Source organism: Physeter macrocephalus, chromosome 9 (genome assembly GCF_002837175.3).
Source record: "Physeter macrocephalus isolate SW-GA chromosome 9, ASM283717v5, whole genome shotgun sequence".
Lineage (NCBI taxonomy): Eukaryota > Metazoa > Chordata > Mammalia > Artiodactyla > Physeteridae > Physeter > Physeter macrocephalus.
The window spans coordinates 51,998,932-52,023,746 of record NC_041222.1 but is presented as its reverse complement, the minus strand read 5'-3'; the positions used below and the strand labels follow the sequence as shown (position 1 = coordinate 52,023,746).

General features: G+C 35.0%; 1 long non-coding RNA gene across 1 annotated transcript in view; it reads left to right on the top strand.

Annotated features, from left to right (window-relative positions):
- The window catches only part of LOC129392419 (uncharacterized), a 652,843-nt gene that overhangs the window by 543,672 nt on the left and 84,356 nt on the right, over window positions 1–24,815 (top strand). Inside the window, exon 5 of the long non-coding RNA XR_008618245.1 lies at window positions 830–863. This is a non-coding gene — a long non-coding RNA (uncharacterized lncRNA). The remainder of the gene's footprint in view (window positions 1–829; window positions 864–24,815) is intronic.

The following is a 24,815-nucleotide window of genomic DNA, read 5'->3' as shown; positions in this document are numbered from 1 at the left end:
AGCAGAAACAGGTGCAATGCAACTATTCTTTTAAATGACAGAAGATGGTTATAAGATACAAAATATGGTGGGAAAACCTAGAAAAAGAAGACTCATTCCTTCTTTGAGCATCAAGACAAGCTTCACTGAGGAGTCGTTATTTGAGGTGGACCTAAAGAATGGGTAGAAAGAATATTGAGGCAGAAGAAAGGGGGCAAATTAAAATATTGTTAAAGAAAAGAAAGTACATGTTTAATATAGGGTGTGAGGACACGGCACAAGGGAAAATAGTGGGAAATCAACTTGAAAAGTAGAAGGAGGATGTACTGGAGAATTTGGGGAGAGAATCTTAGGGAGAATAGGAGAAGCTGACTAAAGCTGCTGAGCACTGTGATAAATACTATAGCTTTTTTCTGTATAGAAAACAGAGATAATTTTTGAGCTCAGTGAACTAATTTATATGGCATTATCAGAGCTGTGTATTTGGATAAGTGTGTCATGATTGCATTCATGTCAGAACCAAGATTGTATTATACAGGAGACTCTGTATTTCTGCCTACCTTTTAAACTTGAACACCAGAAGAAAATGTTGTGAAATATACATATGCCAGTGTGTGTATACAAAAGATTTTGAAAAACAACCAGTTATCTAATTTGGACCTAATATAGTGGGGATGAAACACTTTCATCTGAAAAAAAAAAAACTAAGTGATTTAGATCAGACAAGGTATTTTCATTGCTTATTTAATTTTGCTTCTGTATATAAATTCACAGTCAGTGTTTTAAGACAATTTGAAAAGTTTGGTAGTTTTTATGATTGTAATATCAAAATATGTCTTTGTTGTTTCAGATGATGGTGCCTGTCAATTAACTGAACTACTGTGGTAAGTTGGTTTTTCTTTTCTCAAATCTGCATTGAATGTTTTTCATTCTAAGATTCAAAGGGATTTATGTCACCTTTAAAACCCGGAAAAATGTGAGCACTTAAATGGATTGAAAGTCAGGCATGCCCTAGAGTAGACTGAGCTTTTTTTCAGGGATGTAACCCTTACCTTTTTTCTTCTGATCTGAGCCAAAATTGGAAATCAGAGAGCCTCCTGTACACATATACCAGGAGCCTAGGAACGGCTACTGTTTTCCAAATGTTTTTCATTTCACTTGTCCCATCTCCTTGCCCAGGGATGACCCTGAGAAAACATACAAATGTTCATGCTATCAGAGGCAGTAGAATGTCTTTTAAAGACATAATTTTTGAGTATTTTTAAATTATCTGGAAGTTTAGTAAGAAGAAGCAGATGTTTCTCTTTTCTTCCCTCATTTCATGGAGGTATTAATGATCATGGCCATGATGGACAGGCTGATTCTCATTTTTCTGGTTTCATACCTTATTAAATCATATTGGAAAGCGGAAGTTGAAAGACAGTTGTCTTTGTTATGAATGTACTGTGGTTCCTTTTGGGGATTTCTATTGGGTAATATTACATGTGGGAGAATGAAACATGGTACTAAATGTTGTGAAATATAATAATGATAATAAAATATAGGCTGCAGTGGTGTGCCCTCAAGAAAGGAAATTTGAAAGGGGTTTTCTCTGGCAATACATTAGATTTTTAAAGATGTTTTGTTTCTTCTCTTCTTTTTCAATTAAAACAAAGAATTTAGTTTTCAACCACATTATGTCAATGGAGTTGTTTGTTTTCACAGATGCTTCACTTATTCACACTCTCAATCAATTATAAAAATAGTATCTTGTTGTTAGTTACTGTTTAAGTATTTAGAAGGAATTTTTTATAGTGTTTATATCAAAAGTGAAACACCCAACACTTACTGGCAGATATAATTATTTTTGTTTTTTGCTACTATTCTTAAGAGAACTGAAAGTAGAAAAAGAATTTGTATCTTAACTTACATAATTGCCTTGGATTATCATGATTGGTCATTGAAAACTAAGATGAGTGGGTGTGGTTTGTATCAATCTAATTCATCTCTGAAGAAGTCGGTACCCTTTTATCTCTATCTTGGAGGAACAAACTGAACATATTTGTATGTTTTTACAATACTGGGAAACTGGTATTTTTATGGACTCTGCATTTTCAGACTTACAAGGAGAAGACTTTGCATCAGGACATTACCCATTTTACTTCTTTGAGAGTTTATTGGTTTAGAGTAGACGGAGAAAAAGTTTCACTATTGCCTCTCTTATTCAACTGCAATAAAGAAAAAATTAATGAAAGCGTACCTTTGTATATCATCCAGCCGCTGCCCATAGACTAGATTTTTGGTAAAATAAGACATGGCCAGAGAGGCAGGTGATTGGGGGAGGGATAACAAGAAATTTGGAGATGCAAGAAAAGTTTATAAAGAGCTTGGATAAAAAAGGGGAACGGGTAAATGTATGGGATGCTGTATGGGGTTTGAGTTAGGGAAGAACAAATGTTGGAGGAAAAAAAATTTGTGAGTCCAATGTATACTCTACTAATGTTTCTCAAACTTACATGTGCCTAGGAACCACCTGGGCGATCTTGTTAAAATGTAGATTCTAATCCAGTAGGACTACACTAAAGATCAAGAATATGTATTTCAATAAGTTCTCAAGTAATGCTAAAGCTGCTGGTTCAAGAAACAGCAAGATATTATATAAATAATTCTCTTCTTCTACTCCCTATTCAAGGAATTTCAGTTGAGAGGTGACTTTTCAAGCATTTGATTTGGATTTGATTTTTAGTGCTCTTATTTCACTTTGTAAAGATTAATCTTAAGGTTAGAGAAAAATGCTGGTTTTAGTTCAGCCACACACAAAGAGAACTGGATCTTGCTAGCCCCCAAAGTCTAGCTTCCCTCTCATTAACTGTTTAATCCATGGTAAACTGTGAAGGATTAAAGAAAGTCAATTTGTTTGAGTTAAATAATTTTCAAGTGCATGAGGTATAAGATTTTACAAAACAAGATGCATTTTTAAAACATTGCAGTCCATTCAGAGGCCATAATATCATCACCCTGCAACAGTAAAATTATAAAAAAACAACAATGGTCATGGGTGTTGGAGTCCTAACCATAATATAAGTAAACATTACCAACATTGCTGTGCTTCAAAGTACTTGACTTTTGCATTGAAAATGTAGTACAGTGTTCTATTAATATTATGAATGTTAGCTAGTCTAAAAGTTAAGCTTATTCAGATTCCATGGAGATTATCAAGAAGGCAGGATAGAAGTCAGACTAGGCAGGGTGGGTCAGTAGCCCTGAATAATAAGCCAAGAATTCCTTGTCCAGTGGTGTAAGGAAATCTAAAGGACGTTCTGGAACCTGGATTCTCCTAGGAGCCTGGAGAAGGCCATGGAAGGAGAAGTTATAAAATCAATCTGAAGTTTTCTGCTCTCTTTCCTCGAAATGAGTGTGTCTCCACCCCAACTACATGTCAGAACCACCGGAGGATTTGAGAAAAAATAGTTACCACCTGGGCCCACCTCAGAACAATTAACGCAGAGTTTCTTGGGTGGAGCCTGGTATCCAAAGATTAATGGTCCAGCTTCCTGGTGATTCCATGGGGAACTGGAGTTGAGAACCAAAGCCCTACATTAAGACCTGAGATTTCTATTTTTAACACACTCTCAATGTTACTGCTCCATGGACCACACTTTGGGTAGCAAGGGCCTATCAACCCCCATAAGTTTTTCCTCACATTTCAGGAGAGTCAGTGTCACTGACTGAGGAGTAGTTACCTTCGCTCTAAGTATGAGGGGAGAGAAAGGAGAAGCAAAAGAAGAGAAGAGGCATCCAAATGGCATGTGGTGTGAACCCTGGGTAGAATATTCAACTCCTCACCTGATTGAATTTGAAGGGCAATGGAAAAATCCCCATACTCCAAAATAACTTACCTAATCAAATCATAGGATGATTGAACTTGCACTATTAAAATTAATTTGATTTTAGTGCTTTCCTAACTTGACTGTGCAAACATTATCCTTTGGTACAATTGTTATAAATATAGAGAATTGAGAAGAGAGTGAATTGGCCAGGAATCAGAATTTTATTAATCATCCGATGGTTCTAATTGAGAACAGAGCTTGGAAGCCATTGTTTTAGACCACACACTGCATTCTTTCCTGGCTTTCTTTCAATATGTAAACATATTCCTCTTCTTTAAATTAATATTTTATATGTACTATTACACATAACAATAGAGCTCAACATAACAACAAAATAATAATGATCAATACTAGGTATTATATGATGCTTACTATTAGTCAGGTACTGATCTGAGGGTTTCATATGCCCTAAAAAAATCTTAGATAATCTGTACTATTGTTATCCACTTTACATCTAAGGAAAGTGGGGAACAAAAATGTTAAATTTCCCAAGTTCACATAGCTGGTAAATGGTAGAACTGGGATTTTCTGGTGTAAGATATTCTGGCTCCAGAACCCATGCTCTGCTAAACTACTTATCAACTGTCAATTGATTAATGTATTTAACAAGTGTTTCTAGAGCAGATTCTAAGCACGAGATGGTAGGAATAGAGCAGTAAGCCCTACAAAATGTATGTCTTTATGAAAACTCCTTTTTCATGGGAGGCTCTTGTTTTCAGAATAGCCAGAATTCTTTAAAAGACAGTATTCATGGCAAGAAGATATGGGTTCAAATGTGACTATTCCATTTACTTTCTGACTGATCTTGCTAAATCTCTTTATCTCTTTAGTAAACTAATGAAATAATGTGAAGGGATATCTAAATGAGTTACTTTCATTGCTTTGCATCATCACTGACCATAAAGAAAGAAGTTTTTCCTGTATATGAGGCTTTAGAAATGTCTTAGTTGGGAAAGATTGATTTTCATTATGTCAGTAGACACAAAGAGCATCGTGAAAGCATTAGATTAGCAGGAAGGTGTTTGTGGCAATGTTAGCGGTGTTGGTATTGGCATCGGTGTTAGTAGTGATGATTGTCATAGTGGTGGTGATGGTTGAGGTGCTGAAATTGATCATAAAAATTACTGTTCATTAAGCGCTTACAATGGCTAAGGCATTGCACTAAATTCTTTATTTTTATTACTTTATTTTTTTCCATTTCACAATCTTATGAGGTCATATAATTATTGTTATAATGTAGAGCTGGAAAATGTGAGGATTAGAAAGCTTCAACAACTAGCCCAAGTTGCATAGCTAAACAAGTAATGGGACCTGAATTTGATCCAAGATATATCAATTATCTATTTCTGTGTAACAAACCACCCCAAATCTCAGTGGCTTAAAATAACCATTTGGTATTCCTCATGATTCTGTAGGTTTACTAGGCAGGTATTCTGCTCTGCCTGAAGTTGGCTGGGGTCACTTATGTGGCTACATTCAAGTAGGCATTTAACTGGAGGTCTCAGTTTTTCATATGTCCCCTCTTTCTACATGATGAGTCATCCATCCTCCAGAGGCTCCCCACATGACCTTCATCTCTAGTAGAATAACTTATACTTTCACATAGCATGCAGCTCAGTTCCAAGGAGTGTTCCAAGGAACAAGCCACACTGCAAATGCCTCACTTTGCAGCATGCTTGCTAAATTCTCATTGGTCAAAACAAATGTCCAAACCCAAAATCACTGTAGGAAGGAATAAAACCAGTGCACAAATACCTCGAGACATGGTTCAGTCTCCCATACCAGATATGGCTGACTCCAAGACCCACTGTGCTTTTAACTACTATAGCGTGTTTCCTTCCTGGAGATATTGAAAGTGAACATTGGAAAAAAACGGACCACATGGTATTGTTGAAGAATCACCATAGGTAGACTTGACCTGGGATTCCAACAATAATAAGTAAATTTAATTATTCAAGAGGAAATTTAATATACAACACTCAATATTGAGCTGGATGGCAAGGTTCAAAGTTCGAGGATTCAGAGCTTTTGAAAGTCTGATTACCAAATAGGATCATGACGTAGTTGGCAAAATTGTGAATATTTACAAACTGGATTTCTACTCTTGCCCTACTGTAGAATCTCATTGTCACAAGTACACATCTGCATTTGAGTAAACAATAGGAGGAGCAGCGATAATATTGTTTCTACTTAGGTTACCAAATAGGATCTTAGTTGAATCCTCAAGCGTGATCCCAAAAGCATGCAAAAAAGACCTGAGTCTGAAAGAGTCAGATGGCAAAAGACACCTGCTGTTACCAGTGACCCATCTATAATGCAGAGCAAACTCTTAACATGAGGTTGTGAATAACTTTGGATTTTGAACAGGCTTGTGTCCCAGTGGGCCTGTCAGGATGAATTAGTTAGAAAACAGACATCCTGCTTATCTAGAACCTTATTATTGTGGTCATCAATTTTCCCAACCTATTGTACCACACCTTCCTCACTTAGGGCCAAGGAGATTCTTGAATGTGCAGAAAGACCAGAATAATATAGAGTGTTTTGCCTCACTGCTTTCAAGCTGTTTTGTTGTTGTTGTTTAGGAGCTCCATAGAGAGCATCTGTCTTTAGGACTATAAATTTGGTACTTTTTACCAGCTCTAAATTTTCTCTAATGCTTAAGAGTAGTTGGATCAACAGCCTACTCCCATCATTTAAAGATTAATAATGTGGAAAACTGAGTGAACTCAATATGATCACCACTCAAGGCTTCTCCCTGTGAACTAAAGTCTTCTTTAAATTTTGAAATAACTTCTAAATAAGAAGGCAAAAAGAAGCAAAAGCATGTGTGAGAAAACATGTGTTTTACTTTTTCTTGGCACAAAATGCAAGTGTAGTAGCATCCCCCTCTGTCATAAGTAGAAGTAGGATCCATTCCCATGTTCTTCCAGGAGTTCTGTTTTACTAGTCAGTAAAAACTGAATCCATATTGCTATAAATGGAAGATAACTAACACCCTAATATATTAAATAGGGATTTCTAAGTTGCACCAACAAAATAATTGGGTGCCTGTACAAATGAGGATTCACGTGTACAGAATTCAAATTTTGTGTATGCAAAACAGATAATTGTGCAATCAAATAGGTGACTTTGATTAAAATCATTGTATATGCAAATTCACCACTTGCTGAAGCCGTCATATTTTGGCACATGCATCCATAATTTGTGGTTTCTAATTTAAGGTAGTTTCATGGCAGAAATAGTCTTACCTATTGGATCTCATGTTTTACGTATTAGCCAAATACTGCTTTTTAAATTTTTTCTTCCTTTTTGGTAATCATATTACTGTCATTTTAAAGTGGCATTTATCCTTATATTAATAACACTTTAACATTTCTGAAAATTAGATAGATTTAAAAATCAATTAGAACATTTAATGTAGTCTCTTATTTAGCCTTACAGTAGCCCTTAACTTAATGGTGCATTTTACAGTAAAGAACATCTTATAATAAAGATATTTTGATAAGCACCATCTGAAGTCCATACTAACCTATCACAAGTCTCATTTTGTTATCATAAACAGTAGCAACACACACTGATATTCTCATATTATATGTCAGGCACTTACCTTTCACAGCCAGCCTGGGAGGCAGTTTTAGCGTACTTTAAGGATGAGAAACTGAGACGTAAATCACGTGACTCTTTCAGGGTCACAAAGCAACTACATGGCAAAGCTAGGAAATTCAGAACCCAGTAAGAGTGTGGCTGCTGTCCTCCTTTGAAGCAGCACGAACTCTGCTTCAGTTGCTCCTTTAAGGCAGTCGTGACTGTCGGAGAAGTTGCAGTGAGCCCTACTTGCACAGGAATGATCGCTTCTTTCTCTTCTCTTTTTCTTCTTTTCTTTTCTCTCACTTTCTCACTTCTCTTTCATCTCTCCTCTAAAGACTCTAGGACAGTAGAGAACCTGGAGAACTGGAGGACAGAATCTCCCATTGACCAGTTGCAGGCCAGTGTTTCAGGGAGCTCAGAAATTTGTCTCCCTGTGTCTCTTGATCACCATATTAAAAGCAAAAATCTAAGCATGCTGTATTCCAATTTCACATGGTCTTTGCTCAAAACCCTCCAATTTCTCCTTAATCTTACTTAGGTTGAAAGCTAAAGTCCTTACAAGGGCCTTAAGAGTTACTCATGATCTGGTGTCCTCTCAGACCTGGTCTTCTGTCTCTGTCCCCCTTTGTTGCTTGTTCAAGCTAACCCCGCTTCCCTGCTCTTCCTGGAATCTGGTAAGCAACGTCAGGGCTGAGGTCCTATGTACTTGTTTCCCTTCTTGGAATGCTTTCCCAATGTACAGCAGATGGTTTCCCCTTGTGACCGTTAAGTCGCTGCTCAAATGTCACCTTATCACAATGATCTTTTCCCTCACCTCTGCCTCTTCTTATCCCACTTAATCTATTTTCTTTTCCTTCCAGAGCACCTACCCACCACATCTATTATAAAAGTGTTTATTTGTCTAACTTTTCCTAGTACAATCTATAGAAAGTATAAGACAGTGGCTTTGAATGGAATGTTCCCTGTTGTGTACCCTAACCCTGGTACAGAGTAAATGCTCAGTAACTAATTGTTGCACAAACTAATGGTTGCATAGTTTTCTTATGCGAGGATTCCCTGCTTAGCTGTTTTCAGAAAGAATGCATGAGAGGTGCAACACAAAATGATTTTCTTTACAGCAGTAATACACATAAAGACATGTGTTTGTCAGTGGTTGCTATGTCATGTTACATGAAACAAGCAAAAGAAGGTGGAACAGAAAGTTATTGCAAGTCATGATAAATGATTACAAAATATGATCAGTTTTATTATTTTAGGGAGCACAATAAAATCAGTAGCTAGACATTATACTGCTTACTATATATCATCCCTATTTTACATGTTATACATATAAATTTAATCCTCACAACAATCTTACAATGGAAATACTATTATTATATCCATTTCACAGATGAGAAAGCTGAGGTACTGAGAGTTTAAGTAACTTGACCAAAGTCACAGAGAATTCTATAGCTTCACATAACAGTATTTTCACATTGCAATTGATTGTTCAATACTAACTGTCCCTAATGATCTGGATTAAGTTTCCCACTTTCAAATATTTTCTTTTCCACCAAGAGTTAGCAATATTATCACATCCCTTTATACTCTTTGTCTAAGAAAGCCTGTTTTTAATTGATTCTTTCTAATGTCTCAGAAACTATCTTGGAGGAATTAACAAATGCATTAATATACACATGCTACATACTTTCCTGGATTAATACCTATAATTACAGGAATAAAAAATTGCATTTTATCTTTTCTCTTATGACAGTTTTAGCCTGGCATATTTAAGCCTTTCATGTTAAAATGCATTTGTTGAATCATGTTTCTTCATAAACCTGTAAATGAGAACAAGCCTGTGATTGAAAGCTAGTTTTGCAGTGAAGCCATAGAATTATTTACAGTCACCTTTCTGTAATACCTAATTGGATTGATCCTTAAAACTAAGGTAACTTTATGTACTAGTTTGCTCGAACCATCCCAGTTCATGTCTATTTTCCAAGTGTAGCCATATATATAGATAGATATATAATTATTAATAATTGCATGTACTTTCACTTTTGAAAATGTCTAGCACGGACAACAAATTTTATGTTCACCTATTTAAAGTAGATATGTGATATTACCAAAAGTCTTTATCCTGGGGGTAAAAAAAAAAAAGGGGGGGGATGATTAAGTGTCCTCAATAAATTTATTTTAATTTCAAAAGTAATCACTAAATTAAAATCCGGGGTGGGGGAGAATAATACATGCTCACCAAAATGAGACACACTAGGCCTGAACTGTTCTTCCACTTGCTTAGTAGAAATTCCCTCAACAAATCTGATAAACCAACTTGAATTATTAAAAGAATTAATCTTTGCTAGAAAGGATAAAGCATTAACTTTATTGCTCTAGGTTTTTACTAGATTTCACATAAACACATACTGAAAGCATTAGCTGAAATATTGTGTTCCATTTACTGTTCCACGAAATTCATTCAAATGTAAGCCTCTTCTTTGTCCATGCTGGCTCGTACAAAGGGAAAAATCAAATTCCCAATCATCCTCAGCACCTAGACTCATATCCAAAGTCTTTAGCACCTCCTGGCATTGAATAAGCACATAGCCAGAATGTCTTCTGCTATTTCCCAGTTTAGCTCTATTGAGACAGAAATTCTTGGAAGGCCCAGCCTGTAGATTTCACATGAAGAGTTTTTTTTTTCTTTTCTCCTTTTAGAAGAAGGAAATCTTTTCTGTACTGGGGCTCAGGAGCCTGAGACAACCACTCTGTTCCCTTATATTTCATAATATTCTGAAGAATATAGCCAACTGTTCATGAAGCCTCAGACCTATAACCTACTTCTCACCTTCATTATTTTTTCTTTAATTCAGAGTCCCTAATTAAGAAATGAACACAGAAACGTTAATCACAATATTTGTGTATTTTTTTACATATAAATTTTTTAATTGTATCATTTGAAAAAAGGTTTTCATTTTTTCTTAATATTTTGCTATTTAAAATACATTTTGCTGCTATTCTTTCTTCTATTCCTCCCCAGATTCTTGCTATGTCCACTGCTATAAAATGTTTGTTAGTCTTCATATCGGTTGACTACTTTCTCAGATGATTGAATCACCTCCAAGAATCTCACCACCTCTGAGAAGCCCCCAGTAAGGCTGTTGAAACCACCATTCATTTTCCCCACACACACCCTCAGTCATCTGTCAGTTTTATTTTCTGGGATCTTCTCTACTAAAATGTATCACTAGATCTGCCAGGGAGATTTGGAGACCCTGGCTAAGTGCTATACCTCTTTGTTTCACTGTGAGGCAGACTAGGAGTTTGGTAACCCTAGGTGATAAGTTGTGTGGTGCCTGAGCCTCCATGTGCCTGCCAGAGGTTCACAAACTTCATAGTGGTCACTTAGGATCAGGGAAACATACAAGGCAATTGGCATTGCAAATGTACAGTGGAAGTTATCTTTGTATTACACTTACAAACTTGGGCTCATGTAAGTCACTTCCATCAAAGATCAAGATAGACAAGTACTTTCCAATTTTTTTCACCTGGAAGTCTAAAATGTTACCTGAGATAAGTATTTTTCATAAGGCAAAGAAGGCCACTTTGGGCTTCTGAAATTTCTTATGACAGTTGTCCCAGAAGCAAAAGGATGTATATGCAAATGAGGCCCCTAGTGGGTGGTCATAATTGTTTTATGAGACAGCATATTTTAAAAAACATATGATTTAAATTATACGTTCAGATTGCCCCTCTGCCATTTGCTTTCTGTGTATCTGGACTATTCACTTTAATTAGAAGGTTGTGTCTTTAAATGAAAAATGCAGATCAAAAGTGGCATTCATGCCAAATTTGTATAGATTAAATGGGTTAATATAAAGAATATGCATAGGAAGGTGCCTGGTTTATTGACTGTTCCCTCACCCAGCATACTGGGAATAATCATTCTCCTTGCCCATATTCACCTTCACTAAGTTTTGTGAAGTCTGAGTGCGTGCGCGCACGCACACACACACACACACACACACACACACACACACGCACACACACACACACACGCACACACACACACAGAGTCATGCTACCGGCTAGCTTGAAGCCCTCTGGGGTGAAATATGTGCTCACTGAAAGAACCAGTAATCTTATTTCACTGCTTTCTTGAAAATATGTATGAAAGGATTGGTTTACTGTGATTACTGACCTAGGTTAGGCTTAGAGCAAAGGCAGAATCTGTAAACATTTTGAGCTACTTGTATAAGATTGTCTAGAACTTCACTTTCCTCTCATTTACCTTACTCTGTGGGCCTATGTCTGAAGGCTTTTGATAAAAGAAGGACAAAAATCTATATCACTGGGGGGAAATTGTGGAGAAAAAATGTTTGACTGAAGCCTCTAGCTGTCTCCACAGTGCTTGTTGAGTCCAAATGAAAATGGGTGAAAACACCAAACAATTTTAAAGGATTTCAGACATGGGGATGCTTGTTAAATGAAGACAGAACATGTTGATTCATTATTCTTTTTTATGTCGATAGCATGTCTACATTATGGCATTGTGTTAGAAGTTATGCATTTGTTCAACCTATGAAATAGCTTGAGTCAGGAAATAAAATTCCTATCACTCAGATAGCACCTTAGAGAAAAAAAAGGTAAATACGTCAAACTTTGAAATACTTTGTTTAGAAAAAGTGATATATTGAACATGCATACATGTTCAGTAAATTGTGAGAGTTACTGTGAGCAGCTTTTTAAACTATTTAAGAGTTTCAGGATGCACAGTTGTTTCAGAGGAACTTTATTTTTTAATGTCACATCCAATGTGGAAATTTTTTTTCAATGCTCATCAAATAGAGACACCAGAATCTGGAAAACAATAGTGAAGCATGAACCAATTAGTGATTAGAAAATGCATCATATTGGAAAGTCCCAATAGTAGTACTTAGTGATCAAGGGGTTCATTTTATTGTATAGTATTGGCAAACAACTGATACCTAAAAGTTACAAGAAATAGTAACAACCAGGGTGAAAAAGCAATCAGTTTTAAAATGTCAAGAAAACTGTTTATTTATTTTCTAGGAGTTAGTTTAATTAGAAAAGTTGTTACAAGTGCCAAAACCCTGGAAGGAACATGTTTTATAAGTTAAATGGAAATGTGCTAGATTCTTATTGCAAGAACTCAAAGACTAGCTTCAACATACTGGGTGATCAGTGTCAGAGTCATACACAGATGATGTTTCTACATTGAATAAGCTCTTTGGTTGGAGCCGTTTGACCCAGAGAAATTCCTAGTCTTTTGTTCAAATATCATCTTTTCATACCCAAGGTAAATGGGACACAGATTCTTATAATATGCAACATGGGAAGTTGAAAATCCTGATAAATCTAGGTTTAGTTATCATCTTCTGTGCCAACTAGATAAGTGACTTTGGACAAGTAAACTACTGAGATGTATGTTCTTTATCTGCAAAATGTATATTATATATCTATGATCAAAATAATGTATATAAAAAGTTGGTAAAATGCCTCATACTTTGAATTCAATGTGCTCTGACTACAATGTGGTTGTTTGCCAAATATATCTAGTATGTAGGTTTATACTTATTTAACTTTTTGTGAGTGAATGGGGCCTTGATATTAGTTCTGGCCAATATACTGTGAACAGAGAGAACTATCACCTTGGGGACAAATATTTCATTGTTGTTGCTGGACCCCACAGTGTGCTTTCTTCTCTTTGGAACATGATTGTCAAGTCATTGACAGCAACTAAGCTCTATCATTCTTGGTTCTTATATATAAGTGTATCGTATGTGTGTATGATTACTCAGTAAAAATGTATAATTGGATCAGATTTCTATATTTTCTATCTCCTTTCGGAATTAAAGAGCCATGTTGACATAGCACAGCCTCAACTTTCTGGCCAAACTCTTCCTTTAGCTTGAGTTTTAGGGGAAAAAATGCTATATTGAGTTCTTTCTAGTTTGTAGACCTGAAATTTGGTCTCCTTGCCCATTTTTTGAAATGTTCTTAGTATCTGTTGAGATGAGATTGCTAAGATCATTACTGAATACTAAAGAATGTATATTCTGCACATTGTGTTCCGTGTATAATGTGATCGTTCACTGGAGACTGGCTTTCGTTTTTCATCCTCAAGTCTATGAGCAAAATGTTACTTCATAATGAGAGACCCAAGGGGTGCTATTTCAGCCTTACAGGCCTATTAAAGGCTTTTGAACATGACTCTATTAATTTTTCTTCCTTTTAAGACTAGATTCATTTTCAAGACATAGACTATTTCATTTCATATCTTAAAGCTCTTTAGTATTTAGGAAATGTTTCTCTTTATTAAATGCAAATTTCAGTAGGATATCAGTAATTAAATACGTACTGTCAAATTTCTTTTAAGCTGAGTTAATGGACTTGGGCTCATAGGTGAAATTTAATTCATAGTCTTAAACATTATTTAAGTCAATACATTTCCTTGAATAATTGCATACATATTGTAATTAAAAAGATAATTTGATTAATGGAGGAAGGTTTGCTTTTTAGTAATCACAGATTAAGTTGTTTTACCTGAAGTTAAATTTTAAAACAGGGTGAAACTGAGGCAGCTCAAACCTCAGCAAATTCTCCTGCAACCATGGTTATCTAGCCATTTGATTGCTGGTAAGAAGTCTTACATGTCTTATACATATAAATTATGTTAGAAAAAGAATTTTTAGTGTAGACTTTTTTCCAAGCATGTGCACTCAGTAGACATTATTTAAAGGTTTTAAACAGTGAAATATGAATTACAATCAAGAGGAATCACAGTATAATAAAATGTTAACATCTAATAATGATAAAATCTTCTTTGAACAATTTTTTCTTCCTCATGCGTTACATTATGAAAATGATTTTATACCACTTCCTTTACAAGAAGAAGGTCCTCTCAATCCTCGCAGACATTTTATTTTGTTTTCATTGTGGTAAAATATATATAACATACAATTTACTATTTTCTCCATTTTTAAGTGTATAATACAGTGACATTCACATTGTTGTGCAGTTATTATAACTGTGCAACTCCAGAACTTTTTCATGCAAACTCAATTCCATGCATGTGAAACAGCTCCCTATTCATCACTCCCTACTCCCAACCCCGACTAATATTCTTTCTGCCTCTGTGAATTTGACTATTCTAGGTATGTCAAGTAAGTGGAATCATAGAATATTTGTCCTTTAGTGTCTGGCTAATTCCACTTTGCATAATGTTTTGAAGGTTCATCTATGTTATAGTGTCAGAATTTTATTTATTTTTAAAACTAAATATTATTCCACATCTATTCACAGATCAATGGAGATTTGGTTTGTTTCCACCTTTTGACTATTGTGACTCATGCTGCTATGAGCATTGGTATACCAGGCATTAAAATTTTTTTGAGTGTGATGTAGTGGACTTCTGATACTGGCCAAACACACACACACACATACACACACACTACAGGGTTAAGTTTGATCATAGGCCTGTATTTAACTTGTGCTATTATCTTTTTAAATTTCTAGCAATTGAAAGCATGACTATATATCGCTCTGTATATGATACTTTTGCTCATGACATCAATTTCTTTCAGAAATATTTTCTATCATGACAGATTAAATTTCTTTAATGTCTCCTTTATCATTGTTTTTTTTTGACAGCCAGTCAGCATATGCATAACGTTATTTTTTTTCATGGTGGGTTTTAAGACACTGAAAGCATTTAAGAGACTTGGAAGAATGATGATATATAAGACCATGCCCGATGTAAGATGAAAATTACCCCAGGTGTACCCTCACCTGCATGTGTCTTGTTTGTTTGTTCTTAATGCATGGATTGTCTTATTGCCTTAAAATAACTTAGGTAAATTTGACTGTACTCTCAATGGTCAGTGACTCTCCACTAGTTACTATGCTTTGAGGTTCTTAACCTGGGAGGAGTAAATCTAAACGTTCTCTTATATTAAAGCCTCTAAGATTTAATCCAAATGAAACATTTTATCATTATTTCCTCTTACTTACCTAATCTCCTTATTACCTTCCATATTAGTCAGCAGGATTCTCCACAGAAAAGAACCAATAGGAGATGTATATATATATATATATATATATACATCTCCTATTGGTTCTTTTCTGTGGAGAATCCTGCTGACTAATATGGAAGGTAATATATATATATATATATATATATATATATATATAGTGGAGATTTATTATAGAAATTAGCTCATGTGGTTATGCCAGCCTAGCAGTCTCACTGTCTGCCATCTGCAAGCCAGAGAACCAGGAATGCCTATGGTATAATTCAGTCTGATCCTAATGCCTGGGAACCAGAGGGACCACTAGTGTACATCTCAGATTCTGAGGGCCCAAGACCCAGGAGCTGCCATGTCCAAAAGCAGAAGATGGATATCCCAGCTAAAGAAGACTGAAAATTTGCCCTTCCTCCACCTTTTTGTTTCATTCAGGCCCTCAACAAGTTGGATGATGCCTTCCCACACTGATGAGGGCAAATCTTTACTCCGTCTACTAATTCAAGTGCTTTCCGCAACACTCACAGACACACCCGGAAATAATGTTTTACTAGCTATCTGGGCATCCTTTAGCCCAGTCAGGTTGACACATAAAATTAACCTTCACACCCTCACTCAGGTTTGTTCCTATTAAATTAAATTACCTTCGAAAGCACACTATTAATCTGTGCTCTGTGGTCAAATCTGTTTTTCCTTTCGCAAGTGTTGCCTCTTTCATTTCTCCTGGACATAAGTAATTATCTACTTCCTCTGAAATTCTCTAGCAATTTAAATGTACTTCTCTTTGGACTTTAATATTCTCATTTCAGGTTTGATTATATAAATGAAATATAACTATAGTTATTGTTTAACAATTTAAACAGAATTAACATTAACTAAAAAGTAATAATTTATTTACCTTACCTCCTAATAATGTCTCCTTAGCAGTTACTAAGAAGTTTGGAGGGCTCATTCAAAAGCTTTCATATGTAAAATGGAATTACACTTTCCATAAAACCTATGACTATCCTTCATCACTGAGCAATATTTATGAGATATTTTTCTAGCTTAATATATAGATCCACTTACTTTTTTCAGTGTTTGCATACCATTCTATGTTATGGTTGTGCCATTTTTCTTTATTTCCTTCTGACAGAAATGTTAAAAGTCATAAATGATATGCTCATTAAAATTCCTGTATTATGAAAGTTATCATGAGCAAAGTTAAAAGGCAAAAGACAAATTGGGAGAAAATATTTGTATTCTGTCTAACTGATAAAATATAGTGTCCAAAATATATAGAGTCAACAAATAGATGATAAATATGCAAGCATTCCCATATAAACTTTTTAAAAAAGTAGTGTGCTAAGCTAAATAAAACTCCCAAAGTTATCCAAGTTTTAATCCCTGGAGTCTGTAAATGTTACCTTATATGGCCAAAGAGTCTGAGCAGATGTGATTAAAGTTAAAGATCTTGAGATGGAGGGATTTTCCTCATTATTCTAGTGGGCTGCACGTGTAATCACAGGAGTCCTCATAGGAGTCAGGCAGAGAGAACTTTGATTACAGAAGAGAAGGCAATGTGGAACAGAAGCAGAGGTTAGACTGCTGCGGCCATAAACCAAGGAATGCTGGCTGTCACCCGAGGCTGGAAGAGGCAAAGAACAAATTCTCTCCTGGAGTATCAGGAAGGAACTACCCCTGCTGACACCTTGATTTACCCCTCATAGACTCATTTCATACTTCCAGAACTGTAACAATACATTTCTGTTGTTTTAAGCCACTAATTGTGTGGTAATCTGTTATAGCAGAAATAGGAAACTAATATAAATACTACTAATAAGCATTTCTGTAATTATTTTTAGGTACTCTTCTATGCATATAAATTATATAAACTCATTTAAAATAAAGTAACTGTCACACCAACCCTAGCAGGATTCTGAAGCACCAGGAGTTTAAGCAGCTTGTTCAAGATGTCATACTTAAGTAAGTGGTAATGCAGGGATTTGAACTGAGGCAGTCTAAGTCCTGAGACCATATTTTTAACCATTGTACTATACAGGCTTACTAGGGACTGTCACTTCCAGAAACAGAAGTTGATGGCCAAGGGACATAAGAGGTCAGATTGAGAGAGAGCGGGTGGTGGCAATTAAAGACAGATAACATTGGGTGTTGGCAAAGATGTAGAAGAAAAAAAGTCACCACGTTATGTGGAAGGGGCTGTAAACTGGTGTTCCTTTTGGTGGTGGTGGTGGTGATGATGGGCACTTTTAAAAGGTTTATCCTAATGAATAGTGTGCATTATTCTTTAGCCAAGAAATTCCGCATACTGATAAATCCATTGGGGTACTGTTTCTAATACTCTAAACATGTGAACTTATTTTTTTCAAGCTGACATTAATTATATTTAATTTCTAAATGATGTTATTTCCTTGCACTTAAGCTAGTCCACTAGTATGATTTTTAGTACCCACACCCTAAGTGAGACATGTAAGAATAATCTTTGGAGCATTTTTCAAAGTACCATTTTTCTTTGTCCAGCTACTCTCCCTCTAAGACTCATATCCCTCATCAGGAACATGAGTTCTTAACTCTCACTGTAAGAATCTCTGCTACAGTTAGTGGCTCAGTCCAACAGGAACATGCTCCATCCTTTAGAGAGTTATAGTAGATGAAAGGATGGTCAACAAGGAATAAAAGGACTAATATTTATTATCTTCTGTGACTTTTCTGTGTGTGCCAGATTTGTGCTAGTACATTTCACACATTAGGGTATTTAAGCTTCATAAAATCCCAGGAAGTTGAAGCCTTATCTTCCACTGTAAAACTGAGGATGCTAAGACTCCATAATAGTAAACAAATTTAGAAGTGTCACACAGCAAATGGGAGAGGTAGGATATAAATGCAGATCTGACTTTTCGCTGCATGGGCCTTCATCAGTTTTTGAAATATTAAAGTCAAAACTGGCAAAATGTTTTGCAAATAAAATGCACAAATGAAACAGGATCCATACTGAATAGGTTTCAAGTCCTAAATGAAGATCATTAATAAGTGCACAGTGGTATAATCATGCCAGGCTGAGCTCTCCGTAGGTCAACATGAATGACCACCCAGTTGTTTCCCATATGGCCTGCTGGGCATTCAGGCAAGCTAGTAGTTCTCTCTTAGGACAGAGCTTAGAGAGACAGAAAATCTTCCTATCCTACTTTAGGAACAGAATGCATAAAAGGACTGTGAAATTGTACAAATGTCACCTTTTCTTATTACTGCAATTTGATGTTTTTCAGATTGCTTTGTAAATTAGCGTTAGCTTGTGATATGTAAACCTGTGATATCCTCTCTGCACCTGAGAAATTGGAGTTATTCTTTCATCTGAACTCTTCCCTGGACATTTTGCTAGGAACAGCTCCCATCTGTTTACCAAGGAAAGTCCAGGGATTCAACTTCTCTCTATCTACTATGTCCTCCTAATGCCAAAAGTTTCAGTGGCACGTACTCATTCAAAAATATTAAATGTTAGACTTTCATTTAATGATACAGAACCTGTACCAGGTAATACAGTGTAGAAAATTTTCTAAAAGTGCTATCAAAATTTTCTAAAGTTGTTATTTCATAGGTAACTTATTTATAATTGAGAGCTTATTGAACTAGAGAGGATAAAATTTTAGGCTAAAATGTCTATGAAGTTAAACATGACTATTTTCCTCTCTTGACCTTTAGCAATCTTTTACATTTTTTCCAAACGTCTTTGTATATTTTTCCTTTACTGAAAATATTAAAATATAGTGTTCTTGAAATGATTTTCTTTTTGCCTGTACTTGAAGTTGTTTTCCTTCTAGTTCCCCCCACTACAATTATGCAAACTCTTTCTAGTTTTCACTTGTGGAAACTTTCAACAACATTTTATCAGAAGAAACAATTTTGCATAAAGAAACATAAAAAAGCAGAATATCACAGTAATGTTGGTTATATCAATTTTTCTATTCATTTATAAGCCAAATAATCATTTTCTGTTGCATAAAGCCTTTTATTTTTTCAAAGATATATTTTCTTAAAATTTATTGTTGAATGTATATGCTATTCTGAGCTTTATTTTATTTGGTAAAATTTTGTGAGGGATAGTTTACTTATTGTATTTCTAGGGAGATTGGGAAAGAATTATTATGACATGTTATTAAATAAACTTTTGAACAAATTCTGGATCTAGCCTTTATTTTAAAAGTATCAAATTTTTTTCTCATCATTAGTAATACACAGTCAAGAGATGAATTTGAGAAATACACAAAGTAAATAAATAAATAAATATCACTGTATCCAAAGATCTGTTGGCCTTTGTTTTGCCTTTTATGTATTTAGTGCTATACATTTTTATTATACGTATATTTACCAAAAACAAAGACCTTATTTTATTTGTCATTTTTGTAATCTATTTTTACTCACTTAGAAGAAATATTTCCATATCCTTAATGATTCATTATTTTAAATTGGGTATTTTAATTTTTTAAATCATTACTGAATAAGAAATGTAGCTGGTATGATCATGGATGAAATATCTCTATTGCATAGAATTTTTTTCATTGTTTTGTTCATGGATCATTTTACAATATTTCTGTCTGATTAAAACAGAACCAGGCTATTTGTTTCAGTCCAGGAGTTAGTGTTTTCTCTTACTCTGTACAGCATAAATTCTTAAATGCTGAATACCAGTAATTTCAAGTGGCATTATAGATTAAGCTTTCTCTTGTTTTTGCTTTCTCTTCAATAAACTATACCTCTAGGAAATAAAAATCATTTGCTGTCCACAGGTGACCTACTCTCAATGACTCAAGAATAGATAGATCAATGCCATTTATTTAGAAGGTTTTCAAAATCAATACTTTTCAAGGAGAAAATAAAATATCTCATAAATCTTCACCAAAAAGATCCTTGTTCTAAAAAAATCCCAACACTTGAGATTTAAGCCGTATAGTCAGTTGTATGGACAATGAAATCTAAGTTACTTTTTAGTTAGATGATAAAATTGTTCAGTTGCTAATTATTTTTGAGTAATTCATTCCATAAATAAGTTAATGGTTAATATATGGATAAGGTATCTATTTGAATTCTCATGCAATAGGCTTATTCCCAGGAATTAGTATATCCTCAGGATATTGATAACTTCAGTGACAGAACCTTATGTAGAATATATTTCAAAGACTTATAAGATTATATTTTAATATCTTCACAGATCCACACTGTATTTATATCAGTTATAACTATTATATTATTATAACTATGTTCATTTATCATGATTCTAAGGAATGAATATATTTGGTTATATTCATTACTTTAAAAATACTGTATTATATGTCTCTAGTGTTTAAATGTTCTAAGGGGTATGGGTTTGGGAATGCAGCCTCTCAGAATGCCTGTTTCAGAAACCCACAATAAGACTGGGTTAAGTTTATAGGTCAGCATCACACAAGGAAGGAGGTAAAATCGTTGGCTCATCCTTTCCTAACCTATCTATTTAAACCCATGCAATAGTTTATAATCTTTGTTTTGAGCAAACATAGACAGCTACAAAGAGCTTTTGATTATAATGTCCTTTGACCCAGTGTGAACAGCTGTCCATTTGGTTGTCTTGGCCATACTACATTTTAATAAATGGAATTTTACAGGGTTGCCTCAGCTAAAGATAGAAAGCAGGTAAACATCCTCAGCAGGAGAGAACACTTAGGGAGGTCATGAATTAGACAATTCTTTTCACCTTCATAATATTATGAAGACATTATTTCTTTGGTTGTATACAAAATGTATCAGTCTTTGTTAAGGCTAATGCCAACTGTATGTGAATGATGATGTATTTGAATTTACACATTTAAAATAATGGACGTGAGGCCCAGTAAGTACCTTCAGTCATGTAGTAGAGACACGTGATTTAAAGTTGAGTGGCAACTGCCCTATGCCATAGAACTATAAATAAAACTGTGTTTCAGTAGTTTTCTTCATTGTTCTCTCTGCTATGGGTAGAACCTCTGTCTGAGCTTTAGCGTAGAGTATACAGTTTTCTCCAACTCAGTATACAGCAATGGCACTCTTAAAGTTTCTCCAGTCAGGTAGGAGTCATCCTTGACTCCTCTCTCCAATGTGGTCTTATCTAATCTATCAGTGAATCCTGTGAGTTATAGGCTCAAAATATACCTAGAATTACTTCTTACTCTCTCACTGCTGCAACTCTGGTCTAAGCCACCATGAGGTTTCGTCTGGATTATTGCAAGTGCCTCCTACCGAATCTTTCTGCTTCTGTCTCCGTATCTTCCACACTGCATGCTGCTCACAGCACAGACTGAACTTTCGAAAATGAAGTCAAATCACATCACTCTTCTTCTCAAAGTCTCTGCTTCACATCTCACTGAGGATGAAACCTAGAGCACCCACCTAAGTAGAACCTTTTATCCCTCATTCTTCCTTCCTTACACTCTCTCCTTTCCTACTCCTCTCACTCCAGTGACTTCACTTGTTCTCTCCACTCCCACCACCCTCCTCAATGTGCCTCTGCTCTTCCTCTTCCATCTGCCAAAATGTTCTTCCCTTATTTATCCACACGGCAGGCTCCCTCACCTCTTTCAGGAATTTTCTAAAATGTCATCATATAGTGTGGGTTACCCAACCACCTGCTTTAAAATGGTAGCTGCCCATGGCTAAAATGACTTCCCTTCTCTAATACTTATCAATATCTGACATACTTTCTCCTTGATGCTTGTGTATGTGTCTGACTCCTTCCATTAGAATGTAAGCACCTTTAGGGACAGTTTTTGTTTGTTTGTTTTTGTTTGTTTACTGCTGTAACCCAGTGCAAAAAAAAAACAATGTCTGGTATATGAATTGTAACTGGGATGTACTTCTACACAGACTTTATATATTAATATATGTCGAAGTATATTAGGCACCTGACTTCACAACAGAGAAAAATAATCAGCTTGTTAGTTTCAGATCTATATTTCTATTCTCAAAGCTAGTTGCCCACAATATAGGAGAGGCCATAGGCCTTTATCTGAAGTTCACCACATGAAAATGTTGTAAAACTATATTGATGTGAATTAAGGCATAAAATAAAATCATCTGTTGATGAATACTTATTACAAAAGGTCCTGTGCGAGACAGTCTGGGGATTTAATGAACTACAGAGGATGGATTCTCTTTATAATTAATTAATAATACAGAAAAGGTGCTTAAAACTATGATGCATAATAAACAATTAAATATTGACACCAGACAAGTTGCTTATTCTCACTGGACCTTGGTTCCCTCAGCTGTAAAATGTATTTGCTAGAAAAAAATCAGTGGTTTTTATGATTTTGCTTATTGAGATTTTATGGGCCCTTAAAAAATCTCTTTAAAATCCCCTTAAAGAACTTAGAGTGATCAACTAGGAAAGGCTGCTGAGTATCTAAGCCTAAGACCTCAGACATTGTCTATGTACCAATAACACCCCCTTCAACTAGAAAAGCTCTGTATCTGTGAGTTTTACCTATTGCACCGACACATAAGATTTTGTTTGAGCAAAGAGAGCCAAGATCCACTTTCCAAAAAATTAGTTGAAACTACACCAATGTTCTAGCAATCTATGATTGGTATAGTACTTCCTTCACAACCCTTAAAAATGAAAATTTATAACTGTAAGAAAAATAAAGTTGCCTCCTAAGTATAATAGGAACTTTTGAGAGTCCATTTGTGATTCTGTTCAAGTACAAGGAGTACAAAATCAGCTCTTATATGAGAACTTCTAAGTCCAGGTCCATTACCATTTTCTACAATGTCAAGACTTGTTATGATTTTCAAAGGTATTTATGATGCTTTGTTGAGGTATGGACTAGTAATTGCTATTGTGACCTTGTGATTCCCCATTTTGAATGACAAAAAAAAGAAACAAAAAAATACATGTTTTATATCCAGTTTGAATATGGCTATGGCACAGTAACAAAAAAATTAATTACTGATGATTATTTTTCCCTACAGCCCAAAAGTCCCAAGGAAAGTGTAGTAAATTAGGAGCTTGAATAGCATTTAGTGAACTAGAGCTGCTTCTTCTTAATTTGATAATTTCTTAAACATTTGATTAAAAAGTCTTACCAAGAATATACTTTACACCACTGACCACTTTTCCTTCATAGAATTTAAGGTGGTTTATACAGTTCCTTTTAAAATGCAATACGTCAAGTGTGATAATTTGTTATTGTTATTGTATAAAGAAAGTCCTAATTTATGGATTTGAAAAGTATCATAGATTTTTAAAATAATGGATGGAGATGATATTGACAAGCTGTGAACACATACTGACCCATTGGGAGTCAGCTAAAAATTGTTCCTGGGGGTAAGTGAACTTCAGGAACAGAAAATATGCCCTTTTTTATCCATCTGGGACAGATACATCTTTTAGAAATGAAGTTATACAAGACACATTACTTGGTGTTTTCCTGACACTGTTGACAGTAGAGTACCACGAGGGACCCCATTCTTGCTTTCTCACATGTCATTCTTGAGGTGTATCATCCTTGAACTGTAGATATCACACTGTGTTATTGTTTGCAGTTGGTTGATATTTTTAAATATAGTCTTTGCTCTTTATCGAGCATAAAGAAAAACCATAAATACGTTTTCTAGGAGCCAGTATATGCTTATTTGTGTTGTATTTGTCTATATATTTATTTATGATAAAGGAAGAATCTGGTACTACTTCTCTAAAATGCATGACTAAGGAAGCTTTTAAGGAAAATCTATAGAAATACTATATAAATATTTAATATATCTTTACTTCTCTATCATATACTTGTCCTTTCTTCATATGTTTGTGATATAAAAGGAAGACAATTTTCCAAATAACTCAAAAATAAATGTTTAATTCCACTCAGTCTTTTAAAAATATAGCCAACACATGAGCCTGTTCTATGTGCTCAGCTAAATTCTCTGTGGTTGAACTCAAGAATGATTAATGTTGTCTATTTCAAAAGGAGTTTATAAATTGTTATGATGAATGTGTAAGTATTCAACATACATGAAGAAGATGCAGAAGAGTAGGGGGTTTTGACTCTTTGTCATTCCTGTCTACCAGTTTCAAGAAGAATGTCTCACACATTCTCACTCAACAAATGGTTGTGTAACATATATAGTTGACATAGTCATTATTATATAAACAAAATACAAGGGAGAAAAATCTAATCTTTCATGCAGATATGAGAAAATTTCACACTTAAGCTCAACCTTAAAAGATCAACACTGGGATTGAATCCAACAGTGAAGAAATTAGGTGCATTTTAGAAAATACTATGAAAAGAAAAGGAAGGAATCAGATATAAAATTGAGAAATGCCAGGAAAGGGCAAAATATAGGG